The 20,174-nt window shown below is 42.1% G+C and overlaps 1 protein-coding gene and 1 long non-coding RNA gene across 2 annotated transcripts in view; one reads left to right on the top strand and one right to left on the bottom strand.

Annotated features, from left to right (window-relative positions):
* The window catches only part of LOC129491730 (uncharacterized), a 30,265-nt gene extending 29,073 nt beyond the window's left edge, over positions 1 to 1,192 (bottom strand). The window contains exon 1 of the long non-coding RNA XR_008660600.2: positions 884 to 1,192. This is a non-coding gene — a long non-coding RNA (uncharacterized lncRNA). The remainder of the gene's footprint in view (positions 1 to 883) is intronic.
* The window catches only part of ZNF516 (zinc finger protein 516), a 171,166-nt gene continuing 151,302 nt past the window's right edge, over positions 311 to 20,174 (top strand). Inside the window, exon 1 of the mRNA XM_055296175.2 lies at positions 311 to 520. The gene's annotated coding sequence lies outside the window, so the exon portion shown is untranslated. The remainder of the gene's footprint in view (positions 521 to 20,174) is intronic.

Here is a 20,174-nt window from a genome sequence, read left to right on the forward strand (position 1 = left end):
GTCTACTGCCGGGGAAACAGGCACTAGCAAGCTTTCAGGTGGTGGGGACGCATGCGCACGCGCACCAACACGCGGGCCTTAGCAACAGCAACTCAGGATCCTAGCATGTGCGCTGTGGTGCCCACACACGCGTCTGCCATTCTCACCCCCTTTTCTGCTTTAATTTTCTCTTTAAATTGGTCATTTTCTGTGAAACGCACATTCCGCTTCTGGGTAGTGTGCACCGCCCGTCTCCCCCACGGAGTGCAGGAAGGTGGCAGCGGGGCTGTGCTTCAGGCCAAGGCCACACAGCTGGGTTGGCCGCACGCGGGAGCAGCCTTGGTGCACGAGGCCTTTCATTTGTTGGTTTTACAACTGGAAGAATTCGGATATAGTTGCTGACTGAGAGAAGAATCCAAAACCGAGGAGTGGAAAATAACGAGGAAGAAAGGAAACAGGAAGAGGTTGACCTTATTGATGGAAAGGAGCTCCTCTTTCTCCAAAACCAGAAGGAGAAGGAAGATGTAGAGAGCAGAGGAGGGTAAGTTTCCCCCGGATAATAATGGGTTCAGTTGCATAATACGGCCAGGGTGTTATCTGCAAAGAAGCTGTGGGGAGGAGAAGGCAGAGCAAGGAGAGCAGGGCTGAGACTGTGGGAGATTCAGCCGGAAATGACAAAACAGAAACAAAACGTGACCAAGGCCATTTGGGGTCCAGCTGAAGTTCAGCGGCTTAGATGCGTAGTAAGTCCCATGAGTACTGTTGCACGACTTGCCCACAGCTGTTCACATATGGACTTTGCAGCTCACATTGACTCCGGCCATGGCGGGAGAGCCAGGGAGCCAGGCAGGTGCGTGGGAAGGGAGAGAAGAAAGGGAAGACGTTCTGCCCATCCCATATTTACCTTAGCAGTCATCCAGACGCGCTTCCCTCTCCAATCCCTAAACAGGAAGAGGCAGAAACTGTCTACCAGTTAGACGGGAGGTGTCAGTGCCCCTGGAGGCTGTGGCCATTGCCAGGGAGACCCCACTCTGCGCAGCTCACAAACACGCCGTGTGTGTGCAAGGTCCTCACCCGCCCTGGGCAGCAGATGGGGGAGTTCTATGTCCACTTTGTCACGCAGACAATGGAGGGGACCGCAGAAGGGGCTTCCCCAAGGACACACAGCCAGTGGCCGCCTCACTGTGTGCCCCTCAGCGGTTGTTTCCACACTGCCTGGCAACTTTGAGAACAGCCGCTCTCGCTGGGTCTCCAGTGAAACTTGAAACCATTTGCATCTGCAAGTACTTTACTTATTCCATTTGAAAGGCATGCACATTTTTAAAGGGACACTGTTTTTAGCCCCTGCATCCCTGACTCATCCCGCATAATTTGACTTTATGAGACAGGGTCCCCTAAGGAGTGTCCTTGCCTTGACAGTCCTGTCTTGAAAGCTGTGAAGACCAAATGGTGCCATATATATTGTTTTAAAATTATGGACTACCTAGAAAAGAGGTGAAATAGTAAAAAAAAAAAAAAAAAAAAAAAAAGCAAAACCTTTAATATTCAATGACAGAGAAAATAGGGAAAAATTAAATGTTAATGTGTTGTGATGATTGGATTTTGAACAAATTTTATTTATTGAATTGATATGAAGTTTATGGAACAGGGATAAATAGAGCTTGTTTCATACGATTATATATTTAGGTATTCTCTGACATACATATATACGTATACATATACATGTATGTATCGCTGTGCGTACATATAGATACACACATAACATGTATGTATAAAACACATAGATACGTACCAAATTACAAAACGAGAAGTTGTGTCGCTCCTCCTGCTCTATTATAAGAAACCTCAGGCAACAGTAAGTATTGGAAAATGCCAAGTCTGCATGATCCCAGCAAGGGCAGATCCTGCCACTGGAGTTCTGGAATGCATCTCTCCCCACTTGGCGAAGATGCAGGGTGCAGAGGGGGCGTCAGCACAGGGGCTGGGTGCAGAGGGGTTGCAGACTTACCACAGGAGGACTTTATCAAGAGATGTGGGTTTTCTGGGCATCCAGGACACCCACAATGGGGTGACAGAATTGTCTGTGGAGTGGAGTCTTAGTATTGAACTTGGCAGCTGCTACCGGATGCTCTTCTGGCACCTATGTTTTCAGAAAAGCAGGAGCTGGCCAAGAGTATTTGCCAGATTTCTCCCTGGATTGGACTGATTCTGCACTCAGCCCAGCTTTTTTTTTGTTGTTGTTGTTGTGTGCCACCGCACCCGGCTAATTTTTGTATTTTTAGTAGAGACGAGGTTTCACCTTGTTAGCCAGGCTGGTCTTGAACTCCTGACCTCAGGTGATCCACCCGCCTTGGCCTCCCAAAGTGCTAGGATTACAGGCGTGAGCCATGGTGCCCGGCCTCAAACCAGCTTTAATCTGAGGGACGTGCATGCTCTCCACAGGCCCCACAGGTCTTTCTAGGTCCTTGGCCCTTATGTGCACTTCCTCTCTGAAGAGGTCCTTCCTCCACCATGTTGTCCCAGCCTGAAATTGCCCCTCATTATGGAGACTTGAGAGGTGTCTCCCACTGACTCCTCTCTCAAAGGGTGAGGGTTTGCCTGACCAGACACCAGTGCTGGGCACACCCCTTCCAGTTCACCCTGATGAGCTCTTTATGCCACCACAGGGTCAAAATCAGTTTTAATGGCAGCAGCATTCACAGTAGCCACAAAATGGAAACAACTCAAGCATCCTTCCATGGGTGAATGGATAAGTAAAGTGTGCTGTATCCCCCCGATGGAATATTATTCACTCACGAAAAGGAGTGAAACACTGCCACATGCCACATGCCACAATGTGGATGAACCTTGAAAGCCTTATACTGAGTGGAGGACGTCAGGCAAAAAATACCACAGATTGTTATGAGCCCAGTTGTATGAAATGTCCAGAATAGGCAAATCCATAGAGACAGAAAGCAGATCCAAGGTGGCCAGGGTCTGGAGGAGTCAGGGATGGAGAATGATTGCTAATGGGTCCAAGAGGGCTTTCCTTTCTGCATGAGGACAGTGTTTTGAAACTAGAGGTGATGGTTGCATAATACTGTGAATGCACTAAGTGCCACTGAATTGTACACTTTTTATTTTATGCTATGTGAGTTTTACTTCAGTTAAAAAAATAGATTTAAGGCTCAGAGAGATTTAGGGGTTGAAGGGTAAGGATTTAGGATTCAAAGGAACTTGACTAAGGAGCTGAGAATCTTAAATATATTTCCAGTGTCACTGGGTTACTGGCTGACCTCTGTGTCTACCTTGGTACCTTACCCCAGTCGACTGCTTTGTTCTATGAGAAAAAGCATTCTGAGCTTCAAGTAACTGAAGTAACTGATTTATAAACAAACCTTTGGAATATAATCTTTTTCTTTTTAATTGCTGGGGACTATCTGTAATTTAGTCTCTAAAATATAGTTAATCTTTGGCTCTTGCTCTAAATTAATCAATAAAAAAGACATCATAGTGGTAATCTTTGGGGGAAGTGAAATTCAATTTAATCCTTTTTCTATTTGTTAGCTCCTCTGGTAATTGGTTTGATGGGGAAGAAGTCTGAAGTTATTGGTTAAATAGAGGTTTTTGGATTATCTGTGAATTTCAATTATCCATGCTTCACCTGGCCCCAATTAGCACTAATAATCGAGTTAACTGAATAGAAGTCATTTCCCATCATATCAGTTTTTCTATAGGCTTATTAATTGCTTCACTAATGGGCCCCCCAAAAGACAAAGCCCCTTTCTCCATCAGGCACTCACACCCCCATACCACAATTTGTCAAACTAGTGCTGTATTGTTAATGGTATGAAACAAATGCTCTTAATAACAAAACATATGTAGCTGAGGAGTGAAACCAGAAATGTCTAAAGTGCATTTACAGTCAGAAGGTATTACAAGACATTTCTAAAGTCTAGTTAGAAATCTTAACGTTTTCAAGTGATTTGTATTTTCAGTTTCAATTGAGGTTGTCACTGTCTTAATTTATCCTGATTTAAATTAAGACAGCTTTTAAAAGTGCCTGTTAATTTTAGCAATCTACCCATTTTCAGATGTGTTATTTATGTTTACCAATCACAATCTACATGCCTTTTAAGGTTGCAATTTCTCTTCTTGGACACATGTGTATTTATATTAAACACAATAAATATCTCCCATTCCAAGAGCCCAGTTTTGACCTTCTTTGATCTCTGAGTCCCAACATCCCTTAACTTGACATATAAATTAGCCCAGCCCCTCCCGGGAGGCTGGGACCTGAGGGTAGTGTTTCCTCCACTCCCTCGCCCCCTTTTGAATCTCCAGCATCATGTTTTTCCATTGCCATGGAGATGCAGCTATGTACACAGAGTGCAACAAACCCAGCGAATGGGAAAAGTCCCGGCCGAGATAGAATTACTAACTAAACAAATGCTATTGGTAACAGGGTGCCAGGGAGGGATACCCAAGTTCTCCTTTTCTCCCCACAATCAGATTACAGGTAAAAGTGCAAACAGCGAGATGAAAGCTGACACAGTGGTTCTTTTAAAGACACAGCGGACATATTACTCTCAGGAAAACACGGCGTTGGGTGCAGATCAGATCGTCAGGAGAGCTGTGCAGATGTGGGAGGTTTAGTGCGCCTTTTGTAAAAATATTGCTGTCCTAAACCCCAGATCACGGTCTTATGGCTAAATCAAGAAAACAGAGCAAACCATTGAGAGTCCAACAGCAGCAAGGACTCGGTGAAAAGCCCTGGCGTCCTCTCCGGTAGCACTCTCCATATTGTCATGTGTGGGGTGAATAATAATTGGTCCTTCACTGGCACTGGCACACAGCTACTCGCTGGGGCAGTTTCACTCAAGAATTAATAAATTAATTAATACATCGTTCTTTTTATGGTTTCTAAAATAAGAAAATTGCCTATCCAACCCTCTGAGTACCCGATAAACAGGCTTCTACGTTTTGCTTTTGTAGGTATCATTTATGTCTTTTATTTTTATTTCTTTCTAATGATATATTTGTTCTTGGTTAAAGAACCACAGATAAATTAGAAAACACAACTATTTGATGAAGAAGTAAATGGAAATTTTCATTTAAAGAAAGTCTGATTTTTTTTTTAGATAGGCAATTTACAAACATTTTCTAAACGCAAAAATCATATGGAAACATATAAAGCATTCAGTATTTTGTGACTTTGTTAAATATAAACTGATCATGGTCCAATGTGTGAACTATGACGTTAATTGTGAAGTTGTATCTATCTTCCTTGCCTACTTTTTGTGACATATCTCAGTCACTTTTCTTGCAAAACACTCTTGAATTTAGTCATGTGTGTGTGGATTTCTGTGCTTCTGTCAACTTTTCAATTCTACTTGATTTAAGGTTTGAAAACCCCAAAGCTGTCTTGAACAACCTCGCAGTAACAACATGCTGGTAGAATAGTTTCAGGTGCCTTTTATCAGGCTTTTCAGTTAGTTTAAAAAATAATATTAATTTTCCAGTTAGTCTCGACAATCTCTGAATGTTTTTGATAGTTATTCAATAGAGTTATAAATAGTGGAGTTTTTTTTTTGTTTTTTGTTTTTTGTTTTTTTGACACGGAGTCTTGCTCTGTCCCCCAGGCTGGAGTGCAGTGGCGTGATCTCGGCTCACTGCAAGCTCCGCCTCCTGGGTTCACGCCATTCTCCTGCCTCAGCCTCCCGAGTAGCTGGGACTACAGGCGCCCGCCACCACGCCCGGCTAATTTTTTGTATTTTTAGTAGAGACGGGGTTTCACCGTGGTCTCGATCTCCTGACCTCGTGATCCGCCCGCCTCGGCCTCCCAAAGTGCTGGGATTACAAGCATGAGCCACCGCGCCTGGCCTAGTTTTCTTATATAAGATATGTACTATAGAAAATAAGAACGCCACCAGCCTGACCAATATGGTCAAACCCCATCTGTATTAAAAATACAAAAATTGGGGGGCCGGGCGCGGTGGCTCACGCCTGTAATCCCAGCACTTTGGGAGGCTGAGGTGGGTGGATCACAAGGTCAGGAGATCGAGACCATTCTAGCAAACATGGTGAAACCTCATCTCTACTAAAAATACAAAAAATTAGCTGGGCGTGGTGGCGGGCACTTGTAGTCCCAGCTACTTGGGAGGCTGAGGCAGGAGAATGGCATGAACCTGGGAGGCGGAGCTTGCAGTGAGCCGAGATTGTGCCATTGCACTCCAGCCTGGGTGACAGAGCTAGACACCGTCTCCAAAAAAAAAAAAAAAAAAAAAATAGCCGGGCATGGTGGTGTGCGGCCTGTAGTCCCAGCTGCTCAGGAGGCTGAGACAGGAGAATTGCTTGAACCAGGGAGGTGGAGGTTGCAGTGAGCTGAGATCGCGCCACTGCACTCCAGTGTGGGTGACAGAGCGAGATTCTGTCTCAAAAAAGAAAATAAGAAAATAAAAATACCAGCCTGGCACAGTGGCTCACTCCTATAATCCCAGAACTTGAGGAGGTCAAGATAGGAGGATGACTTGAGTCCAGAGTTTGAGACCAGCCTGGGCAACATAGCAAGACTCTATCTCTGCAAAAAAAAAAAAAAAAAAAAATTGTTTTTTAATTAGCTGGGTGTGGTGCGGTGTTATCTGCAATTCCAGCTACTCAGCAGACTGAGGTGGGAAGATCACTTGAGTCCAGGAGTTCAAGGCTGCAGTAACCCCTAATCAGGCCACTGCACTTCAGCCTGGGTGACAGAGACTTCATCTCAGAAAAAAAAAAAAAGAAAAGGAAGAAATAAAGAATGAAAGAAAGAAGAAAGAGAGAGAAAGAAAGAGAAAGAAGAGAAAGAAAAAAGAAAGGAAGACAGAAAAAGAAAGAAGAGAAAGAAAAAGGAAGGAAGGAAGAAGAGAAAGATAAAAAAGGAAGAAAGAAAAAAAGAAAGAGAAAGGAAAATAAATGCATCATAACTTTGCCAGTTTTTGTCATTATGGGTGTTATAACAATTATTTGTATTATTGTAAATAATACAATTTTTAAATGGTCTCTATCGAATAAGCAAGGATTTCTCTGAAGCGCTTGATTTATCCAAGAGAGGTGGTCTCTTGGATGTGGCCTGGGACGCCAGAGCTCCCAGGCTCCTAGGCGCAGCGTTTCAGGAATGGCTGCTTTGCTTGCTTTCAAAACAAACGGGAAAAGGTAGTGGCCGAGAAGCACACAGACCTCCCTGGGCCGGCCCAGGAGCACCTCACTGCTGCTGTGCGGGGAACGAAGTTCCCACTTAGTCACAGACGGTTCTGTGCCTGAAGAGGAGGCTGATTCAGCATGAAAGGAGGTGGCTGCAGCAGGGCGAGGAGGCCCGGCCTTCTGTGCGCACAGGACTCACCCTAACCTCCTTCACTCAACTCCTCCACGCTCCCACTCCCCCAAATCTCCCTGCCCCGTGATAAACACATGGCGCTCTGGCTGAATGCTCATTTAAAAGAGTTTAGTCTTGGTTAAAAAGTTTCCTAGGATTTTCACTGGTTGAAATCAAGGCTGTTATCTGAAAGTCAATGTGTGCGTCATAATGTTTATAGTCTTCTATACTTTTTGCGATGCCCTATTCATTTTAAACCCGCTTCTCTGAAACCTCTGCTTCCCATGGCTATCTAAATGCACTGAAAAGAGAATCTGTAAGGTTCATTTATATGTGGTTTAAGTTTCTCAAAGGGTCTCAGCAATATATTGCTTTGGATTGTTAGAAATCAGAGGTATCCTTTTAAATTGGCATTGTTATTGAAATAACAAAAGGAATCTCGCGGAGACATTTAGAAGTAGTTTGTTAGGACCAAAGTTCTCAAGTAGTTGAATTGACTTTTCCTGTTAGCCTCTGCATACTATGGTATAAAGATCCTGTTAGCCTCTGCATACTATGGTATAAAGATCCTGTTAGCCTCTGCATACTATGGTATAAAGATCCTGTTAGCCTCTGCATACTACGATATAAAGAAGGACGGGGAGGCGCTGTGAGTTGCTGAAGTGGAGAGTGTGCATGACAGTGTTCCTTTCATGGACGCACCGGTGGCAAGTGTGAGGCAGGCTCTTACTTCTGTGTGTGGCTCTTGAAGGCCTCCGCGAGGGCTGCTGTTCTGGGATGCATGTGTCCAGTCAACTTATGTTACTGAGACCGCAGAGTAATTTCAAACATGATACCAGTGAAAAAGCCTCGCCAATCCAGCTTGTATGCTGTAATAAATCAGTAGACTCCCAAAACCTAAAACTCACCAAAATGGCAGGAAGGAGGTTATTTGAAAATGAAAAAAAAAATTATAAAGAAAGAAAGGGATTTCATTTAGCTGGAGAAATGTCAGTCCTGAAACTTGTTATTGCCATGCAGATAACTGTTGCAAATTAAATGTCCCCCCTTGTGGCATAGACAATAGAAAAGTCTTTTCAACATTATATTTAAAAATGCTTTTTCTAGTTACGAAAATATGCAATGGTTTTTAACCATATAATTTGATGCATATAAGTAGCCTCTAAATACGTTGCCATGAGTGAAGACTGACAAAGAACGTTATTAAGCCTTTAAAGAAGGCAGGCAGCTATGCCGTAGTTTTCAGAAAAAAAGCACCTTTCCCAGTTTTACTGAGAACAAGACGATGATTTTTTCCTACTAGAACATGAAAGCCATACATTTCCCTTTTCTCCCCATATAAGTGGATAGGACTCAACAGGGAGGAGGAAGCTCTGCTCAGCTGTCAGCTTTTTTATTTTTTAGGTTGAGATTCAGGCCTTGCAGTTTTTAAAGTTAATCGTTAACTGCTCTGAAATCTTGATGGCATTTCAGTAGAAACATAAATATGCTACTTTCCAAAGTATTCTTCCTTACTTTTTTTTAGTTTTATCCTAAAAGTCTAGAAGTTTTCTACCAGTGTGATTCCTGCTGGCTGAGGTGGAAACTCTCTACCTGCACTTATTTCAACAGGGAATTTGGGATAAATAAGATGGGTAACAGGAAGGCTGAATACTCTCAGACTGAATACTTAATTTGCACATTAAAAGCTGATCATTAATCCTATATTTTAATCCTACAAATGTCAGGAGCTATTATTTCCTAGGGCATATGACGGTGCTGGGAATAAACTGGACTGTGTTTTGTTACAAAGCCTGTGAATGAACATAAGAACAGTTGCTGTATCAAACCCAAAGGCCATTAAATACTACTTTAGGAATCCATTTGTTATCACATTACCACTAAGGGTAGGAATCCTAGAGCACATGATAACCAAAGAAGAATCATAACTGGAAGAGAATGTTATTAAAATCCAACTATAACTATAAATATAACATCTATAAATATATACATACACATTTACACATATTATGGTACTGCAATGCATGCCTGAAGTTTCATGTTATTTAAGGGAAATAAAGAATAAGGCTTCAAGTGGCCAAAGGACCATTGATTTGTTTTTTCAATGTTAGAGAAAAAACCAGAAACAGAGATCAAGCTAAGGTGTTTAAAACATAGCTGGCCAGATGATGTTTTCAAGTGATGCTACCGTAAATCAGTAGTTCCAGTAATAGTTTACCTAATTCTGAGAAATCAGCACATCAAATACATAAAAAGGCTGCCTTTGGACCAAATTGTAGTTTCTAACAAGGCTGCCTCCTGAGTGGGATGTGCTTGTTCATTAAGCTTTTTAAGCTGGGATTCACTAATGCCACTTGAAAAGGGTGGGCACCTTGCAATCCAAACACCGAACAATGCTGCCCCGAAGCTTATTAAGTTTAAGTTTTACACAAATAGCTATTTAGAAAGATTTGCTCAAAAATGTGCACACTGATTTCAAAATAACAATTCTTACAGTCTAACAAAAAAAAAGCAAAGAAAAAATGAAGCTGGAACAGTGACAAGAAATTAGGTTGTTCTTGATTTTGTTTTGAAATGGTACATTTGAATCACTTTCTCTAATTTTAACATGACTTTTAAAATGTGTAGATCTTAAAGTTAACAAACTAATGAATGAATATATGCAAATTGTCAGCGTGAAAAACATAAAAGCAAAATGCAGTAAATGTTCCCCCAAACATCTGAGTTTATATCCTTTTACATTTTGTCAGATTTGAGATCCTTCTCAGAAACTTTAAAGAGAAATGTGCTGTTTAAGCTAAAGCTACATTCATTGTGTAAAAAGTAGGGGCTCACAATTACTATGTGGCGTTGGTTGTAGAGATAAAGCATCACGAGGCTCCAGATCATTTTAGAGGCAGAAAATGGAACCTATCTGCTCCCGTCCACCAGAAGGAGGGGGAGGGAGCCGAGGGGCTCACACCGCAGGAAGGACTCATTCTTTATCTGGCGTTTAGAGCCAGCTCAGAAACTAATGGGAACGCTCAACAGTCTTCTTCAAACTCCTCTCCATTTCCTATCTCAGAGTTCAGCATTTCATTTGAGACCATTAAAAGGGCTGCTTTACTATGCTAGGAATGGAGAGTCTCATTTTCAATGTTGTCAATAAAATTAATAATTGTTATACTCTCTCCTAAAACGCCATTTTACTCTATCTTAGCCAGTTGATTTTATGAACACGAGAGTCGACAAGCTAAGTCCTTGGGGTGTTACAAACATGTTTTCTACTCTAAATCAAAATTCTTTTTTACTACCCAACGTAGGAAAATGTACAGATTTTAAAAATCTTAAATCCAAAATACAACCAAGGAAGTGGGAATGGGCGAACAACAACAAAAAAAGCTCAGATGGGAACAGGGGGTGTGGACCCTTCCCCGAGAGAGGAAGGAGCTACTCTCCACAGTTCTCTGCCGAGTGGGGGGCGTGAGCCCTGGAGGACGTTCTCCCACACCAGCCGGGGCTGCAGTTTCGGGACAACCAGCGGCGGTGTGGACCTGAAAGAGGATCCCTCGCCTGTGTGCACGGAGATTCTGATCAGCATCAAGCCCCGCGGAGCCAGGCAGGAACAATGCACCAGGGAATAGACAGAAGACATCGATCCCACCTCTCTTTCTCTGACCGTGCAAGGCAGGATTTTAGTTTTCTGAAAGAAACACAAATAAAGCAGAAAGCTCAATAATTAAAGTCTGCTGTTCCAGGCCCAAGCGCCTGTGATTAACCGGAGAATATGCGGCGCTGCCATGCTTCTTTGGAAATACTGAGAATGTTTGTCCCAGAGAAAATGTGGTACTGTTGAACATTTTCAAAAAACTAAATATATATCAACTCCCCAAACACCAGGCACATCTGCTTGTCTGGCACTCAATACTGTTGTTGTTGTAAGGTTTTGTATAACTCACTTCCTGTCTTTATACGTACACAACAGGATATTTAAATAACAAAGACAATGAAGACGCCAGGCAAAAAAAAAAAAAAAAAAAAAAAATGGGGGTGCTCCTAACACAACATATGCATCTCCAATTCCATCTCTGTGTGTCCGAGTTGCAGAAATAACCAACATCCTCAGAGTCCTGTTGCTTGCCTCTAATTGTGCAGGGTAACAGGCAAAGGGACGAGTGTTAATCGTGGGTCCCTTCACACTGCAAGGGGCAGTTTGTCTCCCAGAGTAAAAGCCAGTCGCAGCCACATTTGCTGAGGGGGTTCTAAGGTCCACCATGACCTCCAAAACCCTTTCCAGACATAACAAGCAAACACCTGGAGGGACGCTTGTGGATGGATTTTTGAGGTCCCCCCAAAACCCACCCTCATACGTAAGATCTTCCATTATGTTCGTATTCACTTTTTAACATACATGACCTTTGTTTCGTGCTCACAGAGATAAAATGCCACTTCAAATATGTTCACTGAAAATACTTCAGTTAAAGAAAGGCTTTTTTTTTTTTATAATTTAATCGAAGTGCTCTCGTAAATCTTGCTTTCCTTGTTCGGAATCCTAAAATAAAAAGAATGTCTTCACCGTTTTATTACCTCCTTCATAGAAAAATTACTGATTGCATGGTATAACTTACTCACTGTAGCTTTCCGTCTTGTTCTCAGTCCAGACTCATTGTAAGTAACGGAGTTTCGCATATGAAATTGGGAGATTCGGTATTTTTCCATTTCCCTTTTATTGGGAAAGAGGCACCAGAGGCCGCCTCGCCACCTTTGTGTCTATGTGAGTTAACTCAGTACATGCACATACATGATACAAATCAAAACTATGTGCAAAGGACCACATTCAATTTGAAAACAACACGTTTAAACAAAGAACTTCATTCGTATAGAAGAATCCCAATTTTGGCTGGTTGCGGTGGCTCACACCTGTAATCCCAGCACTTTGGGATGCCGAGGCGGGCAGATCACGAGGTCAGGAGTTCAAGACCAGCCTGGCCAATATGGTGAAACCCCATCTCTACTAAAAATTAGAAAAATTAGCCGAGAGTGGTGTCGGGCGCCTATAGCCCCAGTTACTCGGAAGGCCGAGGCAGGAGAATCGCTTGAACCAGGGAGGCAGAGGTTGCAGTGAGCTGAGATTGCACCACTGCACTCCAGTCTGGGCAGCAGAGTGAGACTCCATCCAAAAATAAAAAAAAAAAAATCCCAATTTTAAAAACACGGAGGGATTTCAAATATCTCCATACATCACAGGGGAATTACAAATGTCTTGCATCTGTATTTATAGATTTAACAGGCTTGTATTTCTATCAAGCTATCACATTTTAACCTATGCAATACAACATTGTTTTTTGTTTTTTATAAGGCTTTTCCAAGTATAACATAAAATATGCTTGCTATGAAAGAATTAGGAAGCATACAAGGATAAGAGCAAAACCCGAATCACCCATCATATAAGACAGCCACAATTTATATATTGTTATAGATCTTAAATAGGTACAATATATACTGTTTTCATAATTAAGCTCATATTTCCATATGAGCAGATACAGCTCCACTTTAAATCTAGATCATAGAACTCTTATGTGGGAGGATTTATTTAGTTCCAGCCTCTCATTTTTCAGATAAGCTATCTAAAGCCCAGAGAAGTTAAAGAACTTATGAAAAATCACACAGCTAGTAAATGGCAAAGTCAGGGCAAGAAGCCAACCCTTCCTCTTTCTCCTCCTGGGTATGTAGGAAGATACACTGTCTTTCAGACCACTTGACCTGTGTGTGTGTGTGCGTGTGTGTGTGTATTTAACAGCCCCGTCATTTAAAATAAGTAACAGCTTTTTAAAGGTATAACTTACCTACCGTACAGTGCACCCATTTGAAGTGTACAATTCAATGGCTTTTTGCATATACACAATGTTGTGTAACCACGGCCTGTCTCCAGTGTCAAAATATTTTCATCACCCCGAAAAGAAACCTCATATCCATCAGTTGTCACTCTCATTTCCCCGCCAAAGGTCCTCAACTCCAGTCAACCACGAATCCACTTTCTGGCCCCTCTGGATCTGCCTGTTCAGGACATTTCATATGAATGGACTCAGACATGGCGCATTCTTTCATGCCTGGCTTCTTCCACTCAGCATACTGTTCTGAGACGCTCATCCGTGTGATGGCGTGTGTCAGTTCTTCTTCCCTTTTCATGGCTGAGTCGTGTTCCATCAATTACACACACCACATTTTCTTTATCCGTTCATCAGTGGATGGACATTTGGCTTGTTTTCACTTTTTGGCTATTATGAATCATGCTGCTGTGAACATCTGTGTACCAGTTTTTGTGTGAATGCATGTTTTCATTTATATTAGGTGTATAGCTAGAAGCAGAATTGCTGGGTCACCTGGTAACTCCATCTTGAACCTTTTGGGGACCTGTCTGACTGTCTTCCAAGTGGCTGCATCATTTTCCATTCCCACCAGCAGTATACGAGGCTTCTCATGTCACCACATCCTTGCCAATCTTGTTATTATCTGCCTTTTGACTCCAGCCAGCCCAGTGGGTGTGAAGTGGTATCTCATTGTGGTTTTTATTTGAATCTCCCTGAAGGCTAATGCTTTTGAGCATGTATTATGAGCTTGTTGGCCATTTGCATATTTCCTTTGGAAAATATCTAGTCAGATACTGGGCCAGGCGTGGTGGCTTACATCTGTAATCCCAGCACTCTGGGAGGCTGAGACGGGTGGATCAGTTGAGGTCGGGAGTTCAAGACCAGCCTGGCCAACAGGGTGAAACCCCGTCTCTACTAAAAACACAAAAAATTAGCTGGGCGTCGTGGTGGGTGCCTGTAATTCCAGCTACTCAGGAGGCTGAGGCAGGAGAATCTCTTGAACCCAGGAGGCGAAGGTTGCAGTGAGCTGAGATCGTGTCATTGTACTCCAGCCTGGACAACAAGAGCAAAATTATGTCTCAAAAAAAAATTGTATATATATGTTATTTCACTGAAGCAAGTGAAAAACTGAAGCTAAATATTCTACAGTGTATGACAGGACATTCATACAATGTAGTACTACAAATCTGTCATATTTTAATATGGCATGACATCGTATGTGGTTAAAGTGAAAAAGTTGCAAAGCAAAACGTAACAAGATCCATTTTTGTAAATTTTACGTAGATACATATAGTTGCACTCCCATAGTAAAAGATCTGTAGTTCATAGTCCCAGGCATTGGGATTAGGATGAAGCAGGGGCTGAGGCATTCTCTCTTTGTTGTCTACATTCAGGTAATACCTTGTTTTGTTGTGCTTTGCTGTGTTTTTGTGTTTTTGTTTTTAGTGCATTAAGCAAGTCGCCATTTTTCTAACAGAGGTGCTCACTTTGTCTCTCTGTGTCACATTTTGGTAATTCTCACAATATTTCAAGCTTTTGCATTCTGTTATGTCCGTTATTATGGTGACCTGTGATCAGTGAGGTTTTTGGTTATGGTCATTGTTTAGGGGCTCCACAAACCATGCCCATATAGGACTGCAAACGTGAGGGATAGATGTTGGGTTTGTTCTGACTGCTCCGCTGGCAGGCCCGTCCCTCCACTCCTCTGGCTTCCCTATTCTCTGAAACACAACAATATTGAACTTAGGCCAATTAGTAACCCTGCAATGGCCTCTGAGTGTTCAATAAATGTTTTTGTTGACTATATATATATATTTTTTGAGACATGGTGTCACTGTGTTTCCCAGGCTGGAGTACAGTGGTACGATCACAGCTCACTGCAGCCTCAACCTCCTGGGCTCAAGCAATCCTCCCACCTCAGTCTTCTGAGTAGCTGGGACTACAGGCGTTGACCACTATGTCTGGCTAATTAAAAGGCTAATTAAAATTTTTTTTTCTTTTTGCTAGAGACAGGGTCTTGCCCTGTTGCCCAGGCTGGTCTAGAACTCCTGGGTTCAAGTGATCCTCCTGCCTCAGCCTCCCAAAGTGCTGGGATTACAGGCATGAACCACTGCACCTGGCTACATCTCTGCGTTTAAATCAAAAGCTAGGAATGATTAACCTTAGTGAGAAAGGCATGTCCAAAGCCCAGACAGATCTAAAGATTGGCCTGTAGTGCCGAATGGTTAGACAAGCTGTGAATGCAAAGAGTTCCTGCAGTGAATTTAAAGCGTGACTCCAGTAAACACATGAATGATAGGAAAGCAGCCTCACTGCTGATAGGGAGAAAGTTGGTGTGGTCTGGATAGAAGATCAAGCCAGCCAGAACATTCCCTTAAGCTTTAGCTGTTACAGAGCAAGGCCCTAACTGTCTTCACCTCTGTGAAGTCTGAGAGAGGTGAGGAAGATGCAGAATAAAAGCTGGAAGTCAGCAGAGATTGGTTCATGAGGTTTAAGGAAAGAGGCCACCTCCGCAAGGTGAAGCAGCAAGTGCTGATGGAGAAGCTGCAGCAAGTTACCCAGAAGATCTGGCTGAGATAATTTATGAAAGTGGCTCCACTAAACAGCAGATTTTCAGTGTAAACAAAACTGCCCTATATTGAAAAAAGATGGGCCGGGCACGGTGGCTCATGCCTGTAATCCCAGCACTTTGGGAGGTGGAGGCGGGCAGATCACGAGATCAGGAGATCGAGACCATCCTGGCTAACACAGTGAAATCCCGTCTCTACTAAAAATACAAAAAATTAGCCAGGCGAGGTGGTGGGTGCCTGTAGTCCCAGCTACTTGGGAGGCTGAGGCAGCAGAATGGCATGAACCCGGGAGGTGGAGCTTGCAGTGAGCCGAGATTGCACCACTGCACTCCAGCCTGGGTGACAGAGCGAGCCTCTGTCTCAAAAAAAAAAAAAAAAAAAAAAAAAAAAAAGAAATACATTCTGTAAGGCCATAGCTGCCATAGATAGTAATATATCTGATGGATTTGGGCAAGGTAAGTTGGAAACCTTCTGGAAAGGATTCCCCATTCTAGAATACTCATGATTCATGGAAGGAGGTCAAAATATTAACAGGAGTTTGGAAGAAGTTAATTCCAACCCTCATGCATGACTTGGAGGGTGGGAATTAACTTCAAGTTCAAGACTTCAGTGGAGGAAGTCACTACAGACATGGTAGAAATAATGAGAGAACTCGAATGAGAAGTGGAGCCTGAAGCTGGGACGGAATTGCTGCCATCTCATGGTATAAATTAAACAGATAAGGAGTTGCTTCTTATGAATGAACAAAGAAAATGGTTTCTTGAGATGGAATCTACTTCTGCTGAAGATGCCGTGAAATTGTTGAAATAACAACGAAAGATTTAGAATATTCCAGAAACTTAGTTGATAAAGCTAGGTCAGAGTTTGAGAAAATTGACTTAATTTTGAAAGACATTCTAGGTAGGTAAAATACTATCAAACAGCCTTGCATGCTACAGAGAAGTCCTTCACAAAAGGAAGAGTCAATTTATGTGGCAAACTTCATTGTTGTCTTATTTTAAGAAATTGTCACAGCCATCCCAACCTTCGGCAACTGCCACCCTGATCAGTCAGCAGCCGTCAGCCTCCAGGCAAGTCCCTCCACCAGCAAAAAAATTACAACTCGCTGAAGGTTCAGACGACTGTTAGCACTTTTTAGTAACAAAGTAATTTTTAATTGAACTATGTACATTAGTTTTTTAGAGACTATGCTATTGCATACTTAATAGACTACACTATAGTGTAAACATAACTTTATATGCACTGGGAACCAAAAACACTTGCGTGACTCATTTTATTTTGATATTTGCTTTATTAGGATGGTCCAGAGATGAACCTGCAATGTTTCTGAGGTATGCTTTTACTTATGTATGTTTGCATTAATTAAAATGGTCATGTATTACTTCTATAATTTAAAAAAGTTTAAATTACCCAACTGCATAAAATCATTTAATCTGGTGTCTTTTAAAATTCAGGACCTAACTATATTTTCTTTTCTTTTCTTTTTTTTTTTTTTTTTTTTTTTTTTTGAGAAACAGAGTCTCACTCTGTCACCCAGGCTGGGGTTCAGTGGTACGATCTCTGCTCACTGCAATCTCTGCCTCCCTGGTTCAGGGGATTCTCCTGCCTCAGCCTCCCGACTAGCTGGGACTACAGGTGCATGCCACCACTCCCAGCTAACTTTTGTATTTTTAGTAGAGGCAGGGTTTCACCATGTTGGCCAGGCTGGTCTTGAACTCCTGACCTCAAATGATCCACCCACCTCAGCCTCCCAAAGTGCTGGGATTACAGGCTTGAGCCACTGTGCCTGGCCAGACCTAACTAGATTTTCAATTTTTTTCCTATAATTATTGGTTTACTTAAGGTCATAACTATTTTTTTTTTTTTTTAGATGTAGTCTTGCTCTGTTGCCCAGGCTGGCGTGCAGTGGCACTATCTCAGCTCACTGCAACCTCCGACTCCCGGGTTCAAGTGATTCTCCCGGCCTCAGCCGCCTGAGTAGCTGGGATTATAGGCGCCCGCCACCACGCCTGGCTAATTTTTGTATTTTAGTAGAGATGGGGTTTCAGCATGTTGGCCAGGCTGGTCTTGAACTCCTGACCTCAAGTGATCAACCCGCCTCTGCCTCCCAAAGTGCTGGGATGACAAGTGTGAGCCACTGAGTCCAGCCTTATTCTTCAAGCCAATTTTGGTAGTTTATATTTCTTTCTTTTTTTTTTTCTTTTTCCTTTTTTTTTTTTTCTTTTGAGACGGAGTCTTACTTTGTCACCAGGCTAGAGTGCAGTGGCACGATCTCAGCTCACTGCAACCTCTACCTCCCAGGTTCAAGGGATTCCCCTGCCTCAGCCTCCCAAGTAGCTGGGATTACAGGCATGCGACACCACGCCCGGCTAATTTTTTGTATTTTAGTAGAGACGGGGTTTCACTACGTTGGCCAAGATGGTCCTCGATCTCCTGACCTCATGATCCGCCTGCCTCGGCCTCCCAAAGTGCTGGGATTACAGGCATGAGCCACTGCGCCCAGCTGGTAGTTTATATTTCTTAAAATAATTTTAGAAACATTTGTTTTTAAGCGTATTGGTATAAACGCGTTATTCTTTTATAATATAAAAATATTTTTATATTATTTATTCCTACTGATTTATTATGTTTATTCTATTTTGTTCTATTGTTTAGACTTGACAAAGTTTATCTGATAATTTACTTATTAAAATAAATAGCTTTAGATTTTATTGTTCAACTGAATGATTATTTCTATTTATTTCATTAAATTGTGCTTGAAAAATAAATGTGGATAACTGTTGATAACTTCTGCTGACATCAACTTCTGTTATTAACTTCCTGAGTTGAAACCCTCATTCATGTATTTTATAATAAATGAATTTTTGTTTAAGACTTTTCTGGGTTTCGCTTTGGCAAATCCCATATATCTGATACCTAGATCCCTCATTTATTTTTTCTCTAAATACTTTCTAATTTCTGATTGACTTTTTTCTTGTCTTAAAATCTTTAAATTTATAGGTAAATAGGTATTTTAAATGTAAGGTATTTTAAGTTTTTGCTCAATTTTTTTCTTTCCACTTTTTATTTCAGGTTCAGGGCATCAATTTTTTAATTACTCTTTTTTTAGTGAAGAGTTTGCTATTTTCTCATTGTTAATTCCTAGTTACTTGTCTTGTGGTTTAGAACAACGCCTTCATGGTTTCTGCACTTAGGAATTTGTCAGTAAGTTCTCAGGGTCTGCTTTTAAGTAACTGCTTCATGTGTATTTGCAAGGAGACTGTATTCTGTCTTCATGAGCAATAGTATTCTGTGTTTTATTAGCTGAAGCTTACTCATTGTTATTCCCAGCTATTTTTGCATACTTAATCCATTATTTCTGTTAGATGCGAAAGTCAATTAATATAATTGATGATTTGTCCACTTTTGTCTTAATACTTATTAGCCTTATATGGTGTTGTTTTGGGGTTTTTTGAGACAGGTTTTACTCTGTTGCCTAGGCTGGAGTGTGGTAGTGTGATCATGGCTTACTGCAGCCTCAAACTCCCAGCCTCAGGTGATCCTCCCACCTTAGCTTCCCAAGTAGCTGGGACCACAGGCACCTGCCACCATGCCTGGCTAAGTTTTGTATTTTTTGTAGAGATGAGATTTTGCCACATTGCCCAGGCTGGTCTTGAACTCCTGGGCTGAAATCGATCCACCCTCCTCGGCCTCCCAAAGTGCTGGGATTACAGACATAAGCCACGGTGCCTGGCCTCTATATGCTTTGAAGCTATAGTATTAGCTAAATAAATGACCGTAACTTTAATATTCTTTTAATTTCATCAACACGAGCTGTCTTATTTCTTTCCATCACGCATTCTGTTTTGCCTGTGGTTTATATTATCACGTTTTATTTGTATTTGTTAATATTGCCTGGTGTCTGTCGTTTTGTATTCACCCTTCTTGTTTTGTTTCAGGGTTGTCTCTTGTGCAGAGCATATAACTAGATTTTAAAGCTAGTCTTAGAGCCTTCTGATTTATCACCAATGTGCTTTAACTTATTCTGCAACTGTGTTTCTATTTGCCACGATTCCCTCAAGTTTTTTTTTTTTTTTTTTTTGGGACAGAGTCTCGCTCTGTGGCCCAGGCTGGAGTGCAGTGGCGCGATCTCGGCTCACTGCAAGCTCCGCCTCCCGCGTTCACGCCATTCTCCTGCCTCAGCCTCTCCGAGTAGCTGGGACCACAGGTGCCCGCCACCACGCCCGGCTAATTTTTTTGTATTTTTAGTAGAGACGGGGTTTCACCGTGGTCTCGATCTCCTGACCTCGTGATCCACCCACCTCGGCCTCCCAAAGTGCTGGGATTACAAGCGTGAGCCACCGTGCCCGGCCCCCTCAAGTTTTTAATAAACTTTTCTTCTTATTTTTCCTAGTTGTTACTCATAATTTTTAAACTCATATATTCAGACTTTCTGTCAATGTCCAG

This window comes from Symphalangus syndactylus, chromosome 1, assembly GCF_028878055.3.
Source record: "Symphalangus syndactylus isolate Jambi chromosome 1, NHGRI_mSymSyn1-v2.1_pri, whole genome shotgun sequence".
In the NCBI taxonomy this organism is placed as follows: domain Eukaryota; kingdom Metazoa; phylum Chordata; class Mammalia; order Primates; family Hylobatidae; genus Symphalangus; species Symphalangus syndactylus.